This window comes from Diplotaxodon limnothrissa, linkage group LG17 (assembly GCF_057381915.1).
Source record: "Diplotaxodon limnothrissa isolate DT_005_m linkage group LG17, D_limnothrissa_male_GT1.1, whole genome shotgun sequence".
Taxonomy (NCBI): domain Eukaryota; kingdom Metazoa; phylum Chordata; class Actinopteri; order Cichliformes; family Cichlidae; genus Diplotaxodon; species Diplotaxodon limnothrissa.
Window position 1 is genome coordinate 32,052,145 of NC_140612.1, and position 18,608 is coordinate 32,070,752.

The window sequence follows — 18,608 nt, forward strand, 5'->3', positions numbered from 1 at the left end:
GTTCGCATAAGTCTAAATCTGTGCTCCAGTCCAACAAATCTGTGCTCTTTAAATATGCGCATGTGTGCATTCAGGCTGGAAAACTGAGGCTGTGCGCGACAGAAAGCACAAGCATCACAGGAAACACAATGCTCCAAGTACTTCAACACTAAATGCTAAATCCCCTTGATTCTTGACTGCTGCTCATGTGCAGTATTGTCCCACATCGCCACGGACAAAGGAATCTGGAGAGCTGTTAAAGCTGGCAAAGAAAGAAAAACAAACTGTGAAACAGCTCCAGAGAAGCACAGCAGAGCACAGGGCCAATCCCACACAACCAGGGGTGAACCCTTCAGAGGCCTAAAGACAAATCATAGAAATGGAGTTGCATTCATTAACTACAGTTACTCTGGCAGCATCATTCTCTACAGACCTCACAGTGTACTTTCACATGACAGGTATGCTTATGTGTGCAAGTGATAAGACCGACTAACCATAAACAGTTGATGATTTGTCCTTCAGCAATTTAAAAATGTTAACATTTTGTTTCTGTGCCACTGCAATGATGTTAATGGTCTCAGTCTGGCCAACTCTGTAACAAAACAGGTTTTGCCAGTCCATACGTCAAGTTATATAAGGAAAAAATAATAATCACAACATTCTAGTTCAAAATCTGTATAAAGTGGCGGTAAATTGTATTTGATATACAATCCTATGAAAAACTAAGTTCACTCTTACTGCTTCCATAGGACTTAAAATAGTAAGCAGCAGCCTGGTATCGTTTGCAAGTGTGAGCACCTCTATAAAAGCAGAAGTGTTGTTCTGGATCATTCACTCAACATAATGGCTCAATATTCACCAGGAGTGGATATTCCAGCAAATTCATCCCAATGATCAGAGAAAGTACAAAAACCCTAAGAGCTACTTCTCAGACTCTACAGGCCTCAGTTAGCATGTTAGTTAAAAGTTAGAAAAAGGCTGGACAAGTTTTGCTTGTTTGGAGGGTTGCCAGAAAAAGCATCCTCTCTCTGAAAACTACATGTGGCACAGCTTAACTTTGCAAAGCGGCATTTGAAAAAGCCACAACACTTCTGGAACAATGTGGTTCATTTGTCAGAGACCAAAGTGGAGCTGTTTGGTTATGGTACACAGCTTCACATTTGGTGGAAACCAAACACAGCATACCAACTCATCACTTCATACCAACTGTTAAGCACGGTGGTGGAGGGGTGATGATTTGGGCTTGTTCTGCAGCCTCTGAGTCAGCCATCGGTGCACCTGTGAGGACATCTCTCTGACAGCTAAAGCTTGGCTGACACTGGGTCATGAAACAGGACATTGGCCCAAACTGTGCATATGGACTATGGTCTATATAGATTTGAGCAGATGAAGCTCAATGACCAACCACAAATTTTGTCACAAGGGTAACTCTGCATGTTTTACACCCGCTGCTTTTCCTGATGCAATCCTAAAGTTCTGTCCAGCTGGAATCAAACGACCGACCTTTCACCTCACCAAGCAAATGTTGTAACCATGGAAACACCAGCAGAACAAAAGGCTGAAAAAGAAAAGAATTAAGGTACTGTAATGGGCCAAAGTCAAGACCTCTGCCCAACTTCAAGTCCTGTGGTGGGACCCTAAGAGTGCTGTGCAATCGATTGCTTGCAAACCTCATTGAACTAAAGAAAACCTTGTAAAGAAGAGTGGACCAAAATTCCTCCGTGACCATGTGAGAGACTGATAAAGTCATACAGAAAATAAATACTGGAAGTTAATGCTGCTGAATGTGTTCTACAAGCTACTGAATCGTGGGGTGTGCTTGGTTTTTCACATGACTGCACAGAGTCCTGTGAAAACCTTCTTTTTCACATGACTGTAGAGAGTCAGCGGGACACAGAAGTTGTGTTTGTTTTATCCTGCTGGGAGCACCAGAGGGGAGGAGCTTGCCACACAAGAGTCCGACAGCTCAAAATTACTGTGCTTTGGAAACTTCTTTCTTCTTCTTCTTTTTTTTTTATTGCTCTGATGCAGTTATAAAAACGGAGTAATCGGTTTGTGTTTGGGATTTGCAGCGATCCTTTATCTCTTCTCCTGTTTGGATTTGTTTCTCTATCTTTTGTCACTCTCACGCGCCGCACCTTTCTTTACAGAGCTTATGTGTGGATAAGATGCTGCTGATACTGGTGGTTCACAGCACCCCAAGAAAAACAACCCAGATGTCCTTGAGATAACACGCGAACACGTGTAATCCACGCAGCGCTCCCGCCTTTCCACATACGAGATAGACGAGGGAGGAAGGAGGCACACGAGGAAAGTAGGAGGAGAAATAAGAAGTGAGTGACTGCAGAGGAAATGAGGAGGGCTTGCACTGGCTTCGGGACAATGTGGTTTCAATCATCACACATCATATCGCACATGACTGAGAAGAAAATGATTGAAAGGGTGACTGAGAGAAGGAGAAAGCAGAGAGGAGAGAAAGGGTTGACACCAAAACAAACAGCAGCCCAACTTCAAACACACTCAGGATATATATTTTAGGTTTTCATGCTCAATAATTAATGTTCTCACTTGTGGTTTGCTTGTTGCTTCAGTCTTTTGTTCATTTTTTTTGTGCTCCTTGCAGATGTGGTATTGTTGTCTCTAATAAATGGTTTGTAAAGTAAATAAGCAGTAGGTGAAATGAATGGAGAAAAGAAGGAAGGGAGGAGTAGATGGAGAGAGCTGGCTCGGCATAAGGGACAGGAGGAGGTAGTGAGCGGTAGGAAAAACCTTGGAAAGGAAATAAAAACAATGTGAGCGGAGTGTAGCTCCTAAAATAAGCTGTTAGCCGCTGACAGCCCAAACATACTCCAACACCGATGACATTTTCCTTCTCTCCTCTTTTCCTTCCCTGCCTGTCCACTTGTGTTTCTTTTCATTTGTCCGGGTTCTTGGTTTCACGTGACTACCTCTGCCACCTCTTTAACAGAGCTCTGTTTCACTTTGTTCACCTTTAAACCATCTGCTGTCAGGCTGGCAACCTGTTCAAGATGTACTATGCCTCTCGCCCTACGACAGCTGGTTTAGGCTTCAGACCCCCACCCACCCACGAGCCCGAATTGGATAAGTGGACGAAAATGGACGGATGGTTGGATGGATGGATTTCTCTGTATTATTGTAGGCTCTTCGCATTTCAATATAAAGTGCTTTGAGGTGACTGTTGATGTGACTTGGCGCCAAATAAATAAAATTAAATGGATGGATGGATCTTTTTTTAATCACACCCACAGAAACAATGAAGGGAAAATGTGATAATCTTAGATAACTGAAGCATTATACTGATTAAAATGCCCGGTTCATGCTGCGGTTTGATATACTGCATCTGTGTTCCATGCCTTTTTTATATGCTGAAGGTAAAAACACTTCTGTAAAGGATACATACAGTGCATCTGGAAAGTATTCACAGCGCTTCAGTTGTTCCACATTTCTTCACATTACAGCCTTATTCCAAAATGGATTAAATCACTGGGTCAAAGACCCAAAATGTTGAGTTTTGTTCTGGATTTATTTATGATTTATTTGTTATTTTTTCTTTGAAAGTATAAGATAAATTATGTTCTAGTTCCTGAGTATTCTATTTTCTACTTTTAGTTCCTTGGTCCAGTCTGTCTTAGTCTTGTCTCCATGTCTTATCTTCAGTGTTTCAGTATTTGTCATCCTTTCTATCTCCCTGGTCCTGTCCCATGTGTGTGTGTGGTCTCTCTGGTTCTGTCTAGTTCCCATGTTTGTCCTGCTCCCTATATTTATCCCTTCTTGTTTTTGTTTTTCATCCTTTTGTGTCCCCCTGTGGTCTGTCATGTCTCCATATTTTTGTCTTGGTCAGATTTGCGTCGTAGTCTGGATGTCAGTGTGTGTTTTAGTTTCTGTTTTATCTTAACAGTCCCTCATTTTGTGTTCTTAATGTTCAGCTTTGCTTCCACTGTCTCTTCAGTTAGATTTGGTTCAGCTGTGTCCCCCAGTTGTGTCCACCCTTCCCTGGTCTCGTCCTGTGCATATACCGTTCGTCTGTCCTTCTTGCCAGTGTAAATAAATCTGTGATTTTAAGTTTACTCTGCCTGCCACACGCCCGAACATGAAAAAATTCATTTTACGCACAGTCTCCCAAAACGATAAACTGAAAAAAGGTAAGTTGCCAGTTCATGGTCTTCCGTTTAATGACTGTTGATATGCACATGTACACCAATCACAATGACCATGATTATCACTCACAGAGAATTAAGCAATGGCTGCAACCACAAAGCAATAAAAGATGGTAAATTCACTCCCTTTTTACATAAATGGCCAGTAAAATGACCTTACAAACACTGTCTCATAATTACCATCTAACAATAAGAACCCTGGACTACAGTCTCACACAACAACAATTTCTCTTGTGGGATCAGTAAAGTATCTGTAAACAACCACTGTTGAACAGAGGTGGTGGCTTCAACACCAGCCATCAGTCACCCTTCTCAATCTCCACTCACATCTTATAGCTGGTGAATATGATAAGCTGGGGCAGGTTCCCCAGTGGCTTTACCAGAATACCCACACGCAGTAAACTGTTGTAATGCGGAAATGCTGTTATACAGTAAGAAGAGATGAGTAACGCTCTCGGATTGGCTACTTTCAAACCTTCCCCCTCTGAGTACAGGGCTATTTCACCATCCTCAAAAAAATGCGAGGAATATTTGCAACTTTGCGCGAACAATTATTTGTTAGGATCGAAGGAAAAACACGACTAAGGCCGCGATTTCGCGTGGGTACACTTTACATTTCTTAGTGACAACAACTAATTGTACAACGAGACAAAAACCAGCCAATCCCTTAAAGATTTTCTTCTTTTACGCTTTTGTGTCGCAACAACCAAAACAGAGTCAAAAAAAAAAGACGCTACTTGTGTCTTACTTCTCACCTTTGTATTCTCCAGGCTGACTCTGTAGCCTTCCCAGGTGTCCGTTGTCAGGATGGGCGAGCGGTCTAAGTTGCAGCCACTCAAGGTCCAACTCCCGGGTGGAGGCGTGGGTTCAAATCCCGCTCCTGACTTGACACTTTACATTTATTTATACTACAGGTCATGGTGGATAATAACACGATAGCCCGGCAAATATCTTGATTATAGTTGAAGAGTTCGAATAGGTTTTCCAAAGCCATGTTTTGTATATAAATCTGAAATGAAAAATACAAAACACAGAAATCCCAACATTTTTTTCCCGTCTTTCCTCCTTTTTTAGAGCGAAGTTTTCAGCCAATTCGCATTCACGCAGCACATAGCGTCATGGCTTCCGAGCTGCTTATTACCCAGCATACAGTTGGGCAGTGTCAGTGTGTGCATGTTTCACAGATTGTGGTGCAGGGTGTTTTGGTTCCACATAAAAATTTGGGTGATGGTGTCTGTCCTGTTGAAAACAGTTAGTTGTTGTTGATTATTGTCTTGACGGTGACTAGACTTTTGATTTGAACCGTGAGTGAGAATAGCATGGCTGGCAGTGAATGAGTTAAGTCATACGCAAATCTCTACACAAGTCTTGTAAGAAGGGGTTTAGTTGTGTGAATGCTTCATGTAGACCAGGGGTGCCCAATCCCGGTCCTCGAGAGCTACCGTCCTGCAGCTTTTAGATGCATCCTTGTTCCCACACACCTGAATCAAATGAATGGCTTGTTATCAGGCCTTTGCCAAACACGATGGCATGCTGAAGAGGTAATCAAACCATTTGATTCAGCTGTGTTGGAGTAGGGATGCATCTAAAAGCTGCAGGATAGTAGCTCTCGAGGACCGGGATTGGGCAGCCCTGATGTAGACCGTGTCCTCATGAAATGACACAAAGCAATCACTGTCATCTGCATAGAATCAAATAAAACCATACGCTAGATAAAGGTTGCTTGTAGTAGGTATGTGTAATTTGCCTAACCAAAGGTTTCATGCCCAAGAATGGATTTATTCTTTATTCTTTTATTGTGTATATTTCCAGTTTTTGTGTTTTTATCTGTTGTACAGTGTCCTTGGGTGCTTTGAAAGGCGCTATTTTTAAATAAAATGTATTATTATTATTATTATTAAGAATGGATTTACTCAGTTAAATGCAGTGCATGTCTGGATACTATAAAGATTGTTTCTATTGTGAAGATTGGAACCAAAGGTGAATCCAGTGTTTTGATGGTGATTTGCAACATGTGTAATGCCTTTAAAGAAAACTTCAGAAAAAGTAAAAAGGCATAAAAATGAATTTGTTTACCGACGTTTGACTTCAAATGCATTGCACGGCCTGACATAGCTTTACCTGCCAGGTTGAATTTGGAAGAATTTTGCTTGCATGTTTGCAGGATGGGTGAGTAGATTAAGATGTGCTGCACAAATCCCAGTGACTAGGTGTGAGGTATTAGTCCAAAGCCTTCTCCTGACAGCAACTTTTACCTACAGCCCTTTAGGTAAGCAACAGTCACACACTCTGTCGGCGACTCTTATAATGCCTCGCCACATTATGTCAATTTTATTATTAGATGGCGACCATGAGGGTCTGTTCAAGTGTCTGCCTGTGCACCTTTTTTGTGAACATGGAAACTTGTCCCTGGAGAATTTACATTACAATGCACTAGCTGTGCAGGTGCCTTAGGCGATGGACTTCAAAGACGTATAAGAGGAGTGACTACTTGGCTGTCGGGTCTCCAGCCATCCATGTCTGTGTCACCAAGGGAGCATAATCAAGACCCAACTCCCTCTGTCTATCAGGCAAGTTTCCTCATCGCTTCCAAGCCACCATTGTTCAGCATGCTGTTGGGCAGTGTCATTTTCTTAATCACAAATAAATTATGATTAGATTAAAAATATATATATTTCAACAAATACCTGGATAATGATGGAAGAGTTTGAATCAGTGGTATAAATTCTTGTATTACCTATGATGTGTGGGGTTTTTTAAAAAAAATATGTAATAGTAAAGGTTCTTAAAATATACTCTGACGTCTTGTTTTCAGAATTTTGAGTTTAATTTTAGTGTTTTATTGGTCTACCGGGGTTGTCGGTTAAATAAAATAATTTGTGCTCTCCTTGATCTAAAAGCTGGAGCTGGTGACCTCCTCTTAGGTCTTTACTACAAAGCAATATTTAACGGGTTAGGGAGCAATCATAAGCTTAAAGTCAGATATTTCTGTTTCGTGAAAATGTTTTGAATGATGTCCAGCTATAAAGTTACAGCAAACTCTGCTCAAATTGTCACTAAATTTGTGTTTCTTCAGCTGGTGATATGGAAAATGTCTAAGCATTTTCTTGTCTTTCTATGTTTTTAGTCATCCAGGTCAAGGTACTCGTAAGCTTGATGAAAATAGGCGACTTGACTTCTTTAAGTCTTTCAAGATGTTTCATAACACTCATACTTTACAAAGCACAGTTGGCACAGTACATGAAAGGCAAAGAAAGACAACTTTGGAAATTACAAACACTGCAAATAAAAACTAAAGACAGACAGGATCGAACGGACTTCACTAAACGTGGAAAGGACGTGCTCGCCAAAGAGCTAATATCTCCACAACAGCTGCCCATAATGGATCTCATCACAGTGATAAGAAATAATAAGCTAACACAAACGGAAGCAGAACAAATCAGAATGAAAGTCCAATAAAAGTGCAAAAGTCCAACCTCACCATTCAAGAAAAGGAGCCTATTACATCCCCAAATAAAGACCAGAGCATCACCAGACTACCAGTCAGTGGGGAGGTGCACCATAGTTACTTGTGGGGTCTTCATATGGGAAGACCCCACAAGTAACTACAACTACAGCTACAACTTAAAAGGGAACAACCTTAGTACGGCTCTTACCCTGGCAATACCACACCCTGTATATATGGACTTCCGAAGACACATCATCCGCTGACTTCACCAACAAAGTCCACAAACTTATGCTGACTCCATACAAAGCCATAGTGTCCTTTGATGTTGCCTCACTTTTCACTTGTATACCTACAACCGAAGCAGTCAGAAAAACAACTACAGTAAGGCAGGTCCTTACACAGCAGAACCAGGTTCGAGTTAATACATTGTAATGTTGCTCTTTTATTCTAACATAACTGCTGCTCTGAATCATTAAACCTACTTACTTACTGTCTCATAGCCTAGTATAGGTCAGTAATCCATGCTAAAAAAAAATAGTTGATGCATTCATTACCACTAAGCTGCATTATTATAATTCATTATTGTCAGGTTGTTTTAAAATTCCCTGAAAAGTCTTCAGTTAATCCAAAATGCTGCAGTGGGCATACTAACAGGGACAAGAAATAGCTCATATTTCTCTTATACTGACCTCTCTTTATTGGACCCCTGCTAAATCTGTAATTCAATTTAAAATCTTTCTCCTGACATACAAGGTCCTAAATAATCAGTCCCATCATATCTTAAAGACCCCATAGTACTATATTACCCTAATAGAGCACTTCACTCTCACTTTCTTGCGATTCCTAGAGTTTCTAAAAGCAGAATGGGATGCGGAGCCTTCAGATATCAGGCCCCTCTGCTGTGGAACCAGCTTCCAGTTTGGATTTGTTACACAGACACCCTCTCTACTTTAAAGATTAGACTGTTTCCTCTTTGATAAACGATATAATTAACTCTCCTTTTGCTTTTCTTCAGAGAAAGTCACAGCAGATGGCCGGCCCTCCCTGAGCCCGACACTGCTGAAAGTTTCTTCCTGTTAAAAGGGAGTTTTTCCTTCCTGCCTTCAAAGTGAAATTAATTTGATTGACTGAATAGTTATATATGTGATATACATCCTGATCCAGTTTCTAATCTGTGCTCTACTATTCCAGCAGTATAAGAGACCCTTAGCAGCAGATTAGATCCAACATTTATATATTTATATATTTTTTTTATATATTTGTATAAAATTAACATTTTGTTAATAAACATTAATAAACCTTCCCCCAGTCGACAATGCACACTTAAAACAGGCTGTAAATAAAAGAATCAGTGAAAATGTGGCGCTCTAAACTGAAACATAACCTGCTCCCGAGCAGGTTGAGTATGAGTAACCATGGTGATTTACCTCGGTAATAAGAGAACCACTTTCCTGACACAGACAACTCTGACTTTAAGTTAAAGATTGCTCACTAACCCCTCTGGTTTCACACGTTGCTTTGGGCTATGAATCTGTTTCGAATGTTGATTAGAACCATGAGTTAGAGGGACACACACACATCTTCTTGTAGCATGCTTTTTAGGTGGCGTATGTTAATGCACAGCTATATAATGGACTGTTGACCTGTCGAGGGGCTATCCTAGCTTTTGCTCTGTGACATTCTGTTATCTGCTAAAATAAAAGACCTGTTTTGTCTCTGGTACATTTGACCTTGGACGTCCTGGGCTCTGTACTGGGTAGCAAGTTCTTCTGTTAACTCGTTTTACTTACCCTAATGCTGGCAGTCAGGCCGACTGGTCACATGAACGTGGTTATTACCTGAATAAGTTAACCCAGGGTTTATCAGTTTAGTTGCAAGTCCATTCAGACGAATAGGGCAGTGTTGCAGCGGCTGACTAGTCACAGACATGGATAAGTCGACTGGCAGCAGAGCGGCTGATTTTACAAAAAAAGACTGAAGTTTATACTGTTTGAAGCAGGGAGACAAGGCCGCATGAAATGCTGACCGTGTGAGTTAAGGTTATATCTGGATGTGCATGATAAAGTTTGCATTCTTATTCTTTCATCTGCAACCCCAGTGGTGTTTAATGGTCTGAGAGCAAGTAAAGAATAAGTAGAACAAAATTAAAGCATGGAATTATGCGCTTGAAAAATTTGATAGAAGGTCCACCGGCATAAGCCACGTTTTAGGATTATATATTGAGGCATATAGAATAATAGAGAGTTGTAAAATTGTTTGCAGGTACCAGGAGGAAAAATCAAGAAATAAAGCTGATAGTCTAAGAATTTACCCTTACCCCTACTTACCCTCTTACTAGATGTCTGACTAATCTTCCAGTAATTACGATGTAATTTTCCAGAGAACTGATTGGTCATCTCCAGACTTAACCTTCTCCAGAGCAGATTAGGTCTGCAGTATAAATGGGATAATCATGACAATGTATCCAGAGTGCCGTGCCAAAAAGTGTTTGCCTGTATTTAAACTGTTGTAAATGACTTGTTGGCCTATAATCTGTGAAGCATGTGTCAAACATATCTTTCATGATTGATATCGGGTCATTTTGAGCCACAAATAACATTCCTGTAGGAGCTGCCATCAGTTTGTTAAAAGCGACTTTTGTATAACCTTTATTTATCTTCTTCTTGGGCTTCCTCCGAAGGGTGGCTGGCCTCTCCCTTCTTCTCACCCAATTAGAGATGGGTGAGAAGTTCGGGCATTCAGGAGGGGCTCGGAGTAGAGCCGCTGCTCCTCCACAGTGCCTCTTGGGCACCTCATGGGTGAGGTTTTCCGGGCATGTCCCACTGGGAGGAGCATCAAAATGAGAAGAGGCAAAGCTGAGATAGCTTGGACATGATTGGCTAGTGATATATTAGCAAAGGGCATTAATGCCAATGACAGGGGGTTGTTGTGAGGATACAAGGGATGGGGGGTGATAGTGGTGATATGGTCCAACTCAAATTAATTTTGTTCTAAAACAGATGCGCCCAACGTGGGGCTCGAACCCACGACCCTGAGATTAAGAGTCTCATGCTCTACCGACTGAGCTAGCCGGGCTGTACAAGGCGCAACTCTAGGTAGTTCAGGCCTCAGACCGGGATGTCTCCGGGGGCTTCTAGGGTAAGGTGTTCCTGGCATGCCCTTCTGGGGAGCAGGTCTTGGGGCAGACCCAGGACATGCTGGAGAGATTATATCTCTCGGCTGGCCTGGGAACGCCTTGGTGTTCTCCTGGACAAGCTGGAGGAGGTGGCTGGGGAGAAGGAGGTCTGGGCTTCTCTGCTTGGGCTGCTGCCCCCCGCAACCCAGCCCCGGATAAGCGGAAGAAAATGGATGGATGGATTTATTTACCCAGGTAAAGAGTGTAATTGAAAGGTTAAAAATATCAAATTTTTAAAGAAAGATCTGACCAAGAGGGCAGCAGAAACTGTACAAACATAACAGTTCTAGAAAAATATTTCAAGTAGCCAAAAATTGACTTTTTAATTGTATTATAAAGCAGGTATAATAACTTTTATATATAGCTGTTTGTTGATAATAATCTATTTACCGTTATAAGCAGAGACATTACACAAAGAACACACAGATAAACATCGGCACAACACCTTTTATGCTATTAAATGTATTTTCCCGTAAGATAAAGCTGGATTTGGCGTGCTGCTATGTTTTCTACTTGTAGAAGTGCTTTCTTTATTCCTGCCTCTTAGTAAATAAAAATTATTTAAGATCGAAAATTACCAGAGTCCTGTGCCATCAAAAAATGACTTCATTAACAACCTGCGGTACTGCAAAAACTCTTGAGTCCGCTGCACAGATCGGGAGCTGATTTTCACTCAACTCTGTCGGGAGTTTGAAAAGCCGGGTGTTTTACATTGATTGATCAATCATTTTTTATTTGAAGTGACGTTAATGTTGTGCACACAGTCTGATAAAACACAGTCCTTTAAAATTGAAACGCAATCAGATAGCTGACCCAACAACAGTTTTCGCCCTATAAACTCACTGCAGTGAAGTTTATTTGTAAGAATATAGCGAGAGGGGCCAGACTCAGGGGTAAAAGCCCTGTTTTAAAGGCTATGAGTTTAATGGACTCCAAATGGAGACCCATTGGTTAAAAACACTCTCAAAGAGGCGAATCTTTCCTTCTCATTCTGTGTAAAACGACCTCCTTTCCCTCTTTTACGCCTCTGTCTCCTTTTCTCCTCCGGTGGCCAGGCGGGCAGTTTTCACATAAGCGCAGTTGTTGAGGAGGGAGAGAGAGAGCGCGCTCTGGGCTCTATTGTTTCATTCCACTTCTCCTTCTGTTTCTCGACGCGTAAAAACTTTGCGGAGCACCCTCCCCTCTGCTTCCCTCCTCCCCACCACCACCTTCTCCTCCTCCTCCTCCTCCTCCCCCTTTCCCTGCGTGCGTAATTAGTTGGAGAGTGTTTGGAAACTTGTGATGGCCGTGAAAAAAATCTCACTTTATTTCTGACACCTGTTGCTGAGAGCACAGCTCACAGCGCAGCGAGTGCCACTCTTTTCTGTCGGGACTTCTGGATACTGTCAGTCGCAAACCTCTGTACATTTCCACAAATCAACTTTTTTCCTTTGTTCTTTTGCTCTTTCTTTACTCAAACAACGACTTTCGTGTGACATCGAGGAGTGAAAGTCAGACTGTGAAGCGTGCTGCTGTGGGATCTTCCCGAACGGGATATCTCCTTCCATTGAAAACAGCGATCTGTCTGCACTTTCCCAACCGGACAGAGAGTAACAATTTTCGGTCGTTAGCGCTTCTGATGGTGGGTGGAGAAAGTTTTCTTGGACAACCGATCAACGACGTTAATCCAGCACAACACACCAGGTAAGAGCATTCGTTTTAAATACTTTACGAGGTGATAACACAAAGTACACAATGGGAATGTTAGCGGTGGATTTCAGGTGTGTGATTTAACTTTTCAGTGATTGTGCCATGACTTCTGATAGTTTTACAGTGTCATGTTTCTTTTCTGACTTTGATCTTTGTCCCACAAGATGAGGAAACTTTAAAACTCAAACTTTGCAAGAGTGGATGTGGTTTTCAAATCATAGATCTGAACTTGAAATTTCGCCGTTCCTGCGCTCTCTGAACAGGACATCTGAAGTCAGTGTGAAAACATTTGGGACTTTGTTCCATTTGAACTTTTTGTCCCCTCGATGTTTCCGTTGTCACAGTCTACTTGCAGAATGGGCTTATTTCATTGAATTTGGCTTGCACATGACAGTGGTGAAATGCAGAGTGTGTCTGTTTCTGCGTTTGTGCGTGTGCCAACCCCATCGGCCCAAATGAAGGCAGCCCTCTCGCTTTGCGGTGCAGACCAGAACTATTTTGGTCGAAATGTTGCACAAATGTTTCTCTCAGTTTAGAGAAATTGCTCTGCCTTCATCTGGACCAGAGGACTGGATGGCATCTAAGTCCGACTGTAACTGTGAGGGAATGTTGGTTCACCATTTAATTTTGCTACCCAGCGCAAAACTCATTGAACCAGGAGTCTCTCCCTATTTTGCGCGAAAGTCTTGGATGTAGCAGCTGGAATGTTATTTTTTTCTTTTTCTTTTTTGACTGAATATCTACCTTATGATACAGTTTGTGGCCTCTGAATTTAGTGTCACAGCTGTATTTTCGAGACCAGCTGCAATCAATGCATGGAAATGGGAAACCATAGCAGACTATCCAAGTTTTGAATAAAAAATTATCTTTTTTTGTGTCTATAAAGGGTGGGTTGTTCATTAGTGAGATCTAAATGTTCCGTAGCACTATGAAAGTGTATTTAAATGTCTTGATAATATAGATTATTGTGTCCTTATGTAGAAGTTTCTGTGTGTGTTCATGTTAATGAGACACTCACTGACCTATGCACTTTCAAGTTTTTATGGTGACTGTTGACCACTAACAGTGGGAAAAGTAAACCATTTAACATAAAGAATAGCATCTGGGTTAACCTTATTGTCTAGTTCTTCACATACACTTTCATCCCAAATTCATGGATAACTTTAATATCCATTAAGTGTTCTCTCATAATAAACTCCTTAAACTTTAGCTGTATAGTCTAGCAGTGTTATTGAGGCTGATGTGTCTTTTTCATTCCTTACAAAACAGAAATAAATTCATACTCATATTTCAGCAGAATCAATTGTGGCACATTTCTGTTTAAAGGAAAAAGAGAGAGGATAAATCCTCAAACTCTCACATGTCCACCTTTGGGGTTGTGTCACGAAGGACATCCAGCCTAAAAAAATCTGCCAAATCAGACACATCCATCCACTGTGGCGACCCCTTGTGAATAATGGAGCAGCCAAAAGCAGTTTATTATCCTTTATAAAGACAAGTTAAATTAACTGGTGACAAATGCAGCTTGGTGTTGTAACCGAGACATGTTTGCAAGAAGGTGACCTAGCAGAGGATGATGAGTTTTTTTTAACCGTCTGCCTGGGATCTGAAAGCGGGCTCAGATCAGATTCATGTTCGACGATGTTATGGCTGCAGACGAGCTGAGAGAATGTCGAGGTCGTCTCTGGCAGTGACGTCTCCGGCTCACTTTGTGTTTCTCATGGTTTTAAAATCCGAAACCCACATGAAATGTGGCCCGAGCCGACAGCCGGGCTGATAAACCTTGCAAGAGGAGAGGTGGTGTGTGTGTGTGTGTGTGTGTGTGTGTGTGTGTGTGTGTGTGTGTTTCAGGATAGATAGTAACATTAGATGTGTAGATAGGGGTGCTGAAAAGTGTTGCTGTCAACAAGTTAGCCATTAGAGAGAGATAATCTCTCTTCCTCCGCCCTCCCGTCTCAGTCAACTTCTGTTCTTTCTCTTCCATCCCCCTCACTGTTTCACTCAGGACCTTCATTTTTCACGTGCCTCATCTATTCTTACTTTTCTTCATGTTCTCCACTTGGGTTTGGTTTGGGTTTGGTGAGCAGTGAACCAGACTTTTAGACTCACCCGATTTTATGCAACAGTAACATGTGGAAACTGTGGAGCAGTTAAAATATACTTGGGTGCCAGCAAATCTGTATTCTGAACATCTTCTCATTCATTTACCTCTCTCCGCCTGTCTGCCCTCTAACTGGTGAGAAAGACCTTTTTTTTAACTGAAGCGCCTCTTGAGTGTCTCATCCCCTGGGACTCGGTAATTAGGGAAGGGGAGTAAGTGAGTATGTGTATTTGTCTCCGCACTAGACATTTGAGAAGATGGCTTGTCTGCAAGCACAAATGGGTCCTCAAGGTCATTCAAGAAGGTCTGTGTGTGTTTGTGTGTGTCCCACGTGCTCAGAAGCAGTAGATTTGGGAATGAGTAATAGGAATTGGGAATATTTCATTAAAGTGGCTGTTCAAACATGTGATTCATGTAAAGTGAAAATAATCAAATTTAAGTTTTTGAATGGATTGTCTGCACTCAGTGTGTTATGTGACACACGTGTGTGTATTTCAGCCTTCCAGGAGCCATAATGACTAAGTTGGACTCTCTCTCACACACAGATGGTGGTCAGTTTGAAGAGGATGGCCTCTTCGGCTCTCTAGCTGAAGAGCTGCTGTTTTAAACTCTTATTTCTGATTGGCTGTATTGAATCTTTGGAATTCTTCTCAGTGTGTAACCCTCCAGTCCTCCCCTGATGTATTTTTGATTTCAGTGAAGAGGTTTGCAACTTACTCTTTTAAAATTTAAAAACGAATTGTGTCGCGAACCGAGCGACACATTTTTTTTTAACAAAGTTGCTTTGTTTTGTAAAATAAATGCCCTATAAAATATTAGCAAAAACTATTTTGTCATCCCAAAATTCCTCATTTATGAGAGGTGTGAAATGCAGATTAGCATGATTTGCCACATTAGCTGTGTGCACATGATCTCACGGAAGTACATGTTTTTCCATTGACTTGAGAAAAATCTTACGCCCAACGTGGGGCTCGAACCCACGACCCTGAGATTAAGAGTCTCATGCTCTACCGACTGAGCTAGCCGGGCTGCATGGATAATGCACAGACATGCTGTGACTGATTGTAATATGACATTACAGTGCTATTATTCACGAGCACATCGCATGATATCGGTCATGCGATGTGCTCAGGTATGGTTAAAAAAAAAAATCAATAAGCATAAAAGACGCGCAACTTCTAGGTCTGTTTAGTGAAGCCTACATTCTGTTTATTGGACACCAGGGGGCGACTCTTGTGCTTGCAAAAAGACCATTGAAAAACAGCCATTTATCTGTGACCTCAGTGAGTAATTTCCTGATGTATTTGCGCCCCCAGGCACTAGTTTCAGGTCATATCGTGCAGAAAATTCAAATGGTGACGGTGAGAAAACTTTAAAAACAGGACAGGAGGACCTTACCGTGGCTACATGCATCGTTTGCACTGCGGTACAGTGTTTTAAAAATTACTTATTAATGCTGTAGTTTTTAATAAGGCTGATGCTCCAAAAAGTTCTGTACTACAAGGTGAAGGCAGTGCGTGTGTGTGTGTGTGTGTGTGTTTGGCCCTTCTGAGTCGACGGTTCAGGATATGACATGATGTCATTCGGGGCAACAGGGTGGAGTGAGATGGGGTTAGAGCTTGGCTCAGATCCCGACTCCAGCAGCCCTAAAAATGTGTCTGACCAGCAAGTATGTGACTGGCCCCGCTTGTCTGTGCGCTCGTACGTGTGTGAGCATGTCAGCCTCAGTGTGTCAGCGTATGCGGATGTGTATGGTCAGTGGTCAGCAGCTGTATGCTAGCTGTGTCCTACACTAATAGTAAAAGTGGTTTATTGGGCACTTGACAGGGCCTGAAACCATTTTATAAATCCGGCGGCTGGTACAACGGAGAGAGACGCACACCATGCCGCCACAAGACACACAACACCAGAGGAGCTGCAGCTACTGAGCACTGTTGTGTCTTAACTAACTAGGAAAAGGAGAAAATGTCTCTCCTCACCATAGATTCACATGCTTTCAACCCATGACAATAGAATTTATGATGAGCCAACTATGAGTATAGACTATAACTCTTAGTATTAATTATCAGTTTATTTCACTTTTGAAGAGACTTCAACTTGCGGTCGAAAAATGAAAGCAACTCAGATGTGGCACAAACTGCAGTTCCTCTTATAGCCACTTGAGGCAGGCTCCAAAAGTGAACCAATGCCCATAAACTCAACAGTTAACATGAACACCTTGTGAAAATAGCATGTTTACAGCCTAGTACAAAGAATTAGCTAATTCCCCCCTTCATAATAACCGTGTGAATTGTTTAAAATTCACCTATTTTGATGATGCAGCTTAAAATCAGGGCGTGGGTGCTTTGATCGATTGATGTACTGTTACAAGCAGCTGTAGCGGACGGCTGTCTGCTAACTGTCACCTTTTGCTGGGTTGTGTGTAAATGTTTGCTTCAGTTTCGGTTGGTGAAACTAGTATTTACAAAACCAACAAGGCCAAAATGTTAACATGAAACCTTCAAAATGTAGAAACCATGGAGCCTCATCTCATTTAGAAGCCTTTCATTAAAATCCTCTATCATCAAAAGTATCATTTGTCAGTGTTGTGGTGCATAGTGTGTAAAAGTTGCCAACACTGTGCTGACTCAATAACTGCAGAGCTCCAAACCTCCTCTGGCATTAACATCAGCGCAAAACAGTGCGCTCGTAACTTCATGATGTGGGTTTCTGTGGCTGAACACCTCCTGCAAGTGTAATGTACACGAGCACTTCTTTCTGTACGGCATTTCATCATATCGACAATGTTTTATGTAATTATCTGGTAGGTGTTCATATTGTAATATTGTTCTTTGGGACACTCAAATGTCTAAGTCCGGTTGATGATGTTTAATGCCTGTGTATGGTTGTCGTGACTGGTTGCTGTACTGGAAACAGGAAACCAGAAGTTGTCTCCTTTATCTTCACTTTAAATTGACCAATTTCACCTTCATATATTTGTAGTTTTTTCATATGCAAATTAAATGCAAAAAAGTTTAAACTGACTGTGAAACTGTGTATTTTATAGTTCTGTGTAACTGAGAATTATCAGTGTTAGTTTACTTTAAAATACATCAAGACATCAGTGTTGGAAACATTACCCTGCCCTCAGTTTGGACCTGCAGTCTGCACACCTGAGAAAGTTTCTTGAAATAAAACTGTGTTACCGCACATACAGTAAATCTAAACAACAAAATTTTCATTTTCCCTTCTCCTCAGTTGCCCTGATCCAGCACTGATAAAACTATCAGCAACACACCTGCACTGAGGTTGAAAGCCAGTCACACACATATGCGCAGGATATAGACAATACACAAACAAAAACTCAAACAAGCATTTTATTTAGCACATGCTCACTACAGTAGGTCTGTTCTCATTTCGTTTTAACTCTGTCCCGCTTTCCTAGTTTCCTCTTTGTTTGTTCTCTTAGTCTCCGTGTGCCTCGGTACTTCTTTGACTGAATAGTGATTCAGTACTATTTTGGCTGAAACCCTAATGAAGGCGTTTTCTATTTTTGTCAAAAAATGTACAACGAAGATTAAGACTGTCACACTCATGAGGCAGAGCAGTTTCCCTATTCCCATTTTTAATTAAAAAATATGTCAATGTACTGTTAAAAAAAATGTCCGTCAGCATGTGTGGATAGTGATAGGACTGAGCATTAACCATAGGACTCTATCCAAGACCAGTTTGACATAGTAATAGTTGTTTGAACTCTTTCACCTCTTAATTGATTTATATTAACTTTTGTTTATAAAAGGGCATTGCAGTTAGTTCTGCTCTTTATTATTATGGCAGTCTTCTACTGTAATACATCATTACTGCTGGACTCGGTGCACGGAGAGGTGCTCTGCATTCTTAGAACCAAATGTCTGTTGTGCGGACGGCCCATCATTCTCACTTAATACTGTTTTTCAATTATTTGAAGTCTACTCTAAAAAGATTCTCGCCCAACATGGGGCTCGAACCCACGACCCTGAGATTAAGAGTCTCACGCTCTACCGACTGAGCTAGCCGGGC

The 18,608-nt window shown here is 41.5% G+C and overlaps 3 non-coding genes across 3 annotated transcripts; all 3 read right to left on the minus strand.

Moving 5' to 3' along the window:
* Window positions 1–10,607: 10,607 nt before the first annotated feature.
* On the minus strand, window positions 10,608–10,680 carry trnak-cuu (transfer RNA lysine (anticodon CUU)). Its single transcript has one exon. It is a non-coding gene; the product is annotated as a tRNA-Lys (tRNA).
* A 4,846-nt stretch (window positions 10,681–15,526) lies between these two features.
* trnak-cuu (transfer RNA lysine (anticodon CUU)) lies at window positions 15,527–15,599 on the minus strand. Its single transcript has one exon. It is a non-coding gene; the product is annotated as a tRNA-Lys (tRNA).
* Window positions 15,600–18,535: 2,936 nt separating this feature from the next.
* trnak-cuu (transfer RNA lysine (anticodon CUU)) lies at window positions 18,536–18,608 on the minus strand. Its single transcript has one exon. It is a non-coding gene; the product is annotated as a tRNA-Lys (tRNA).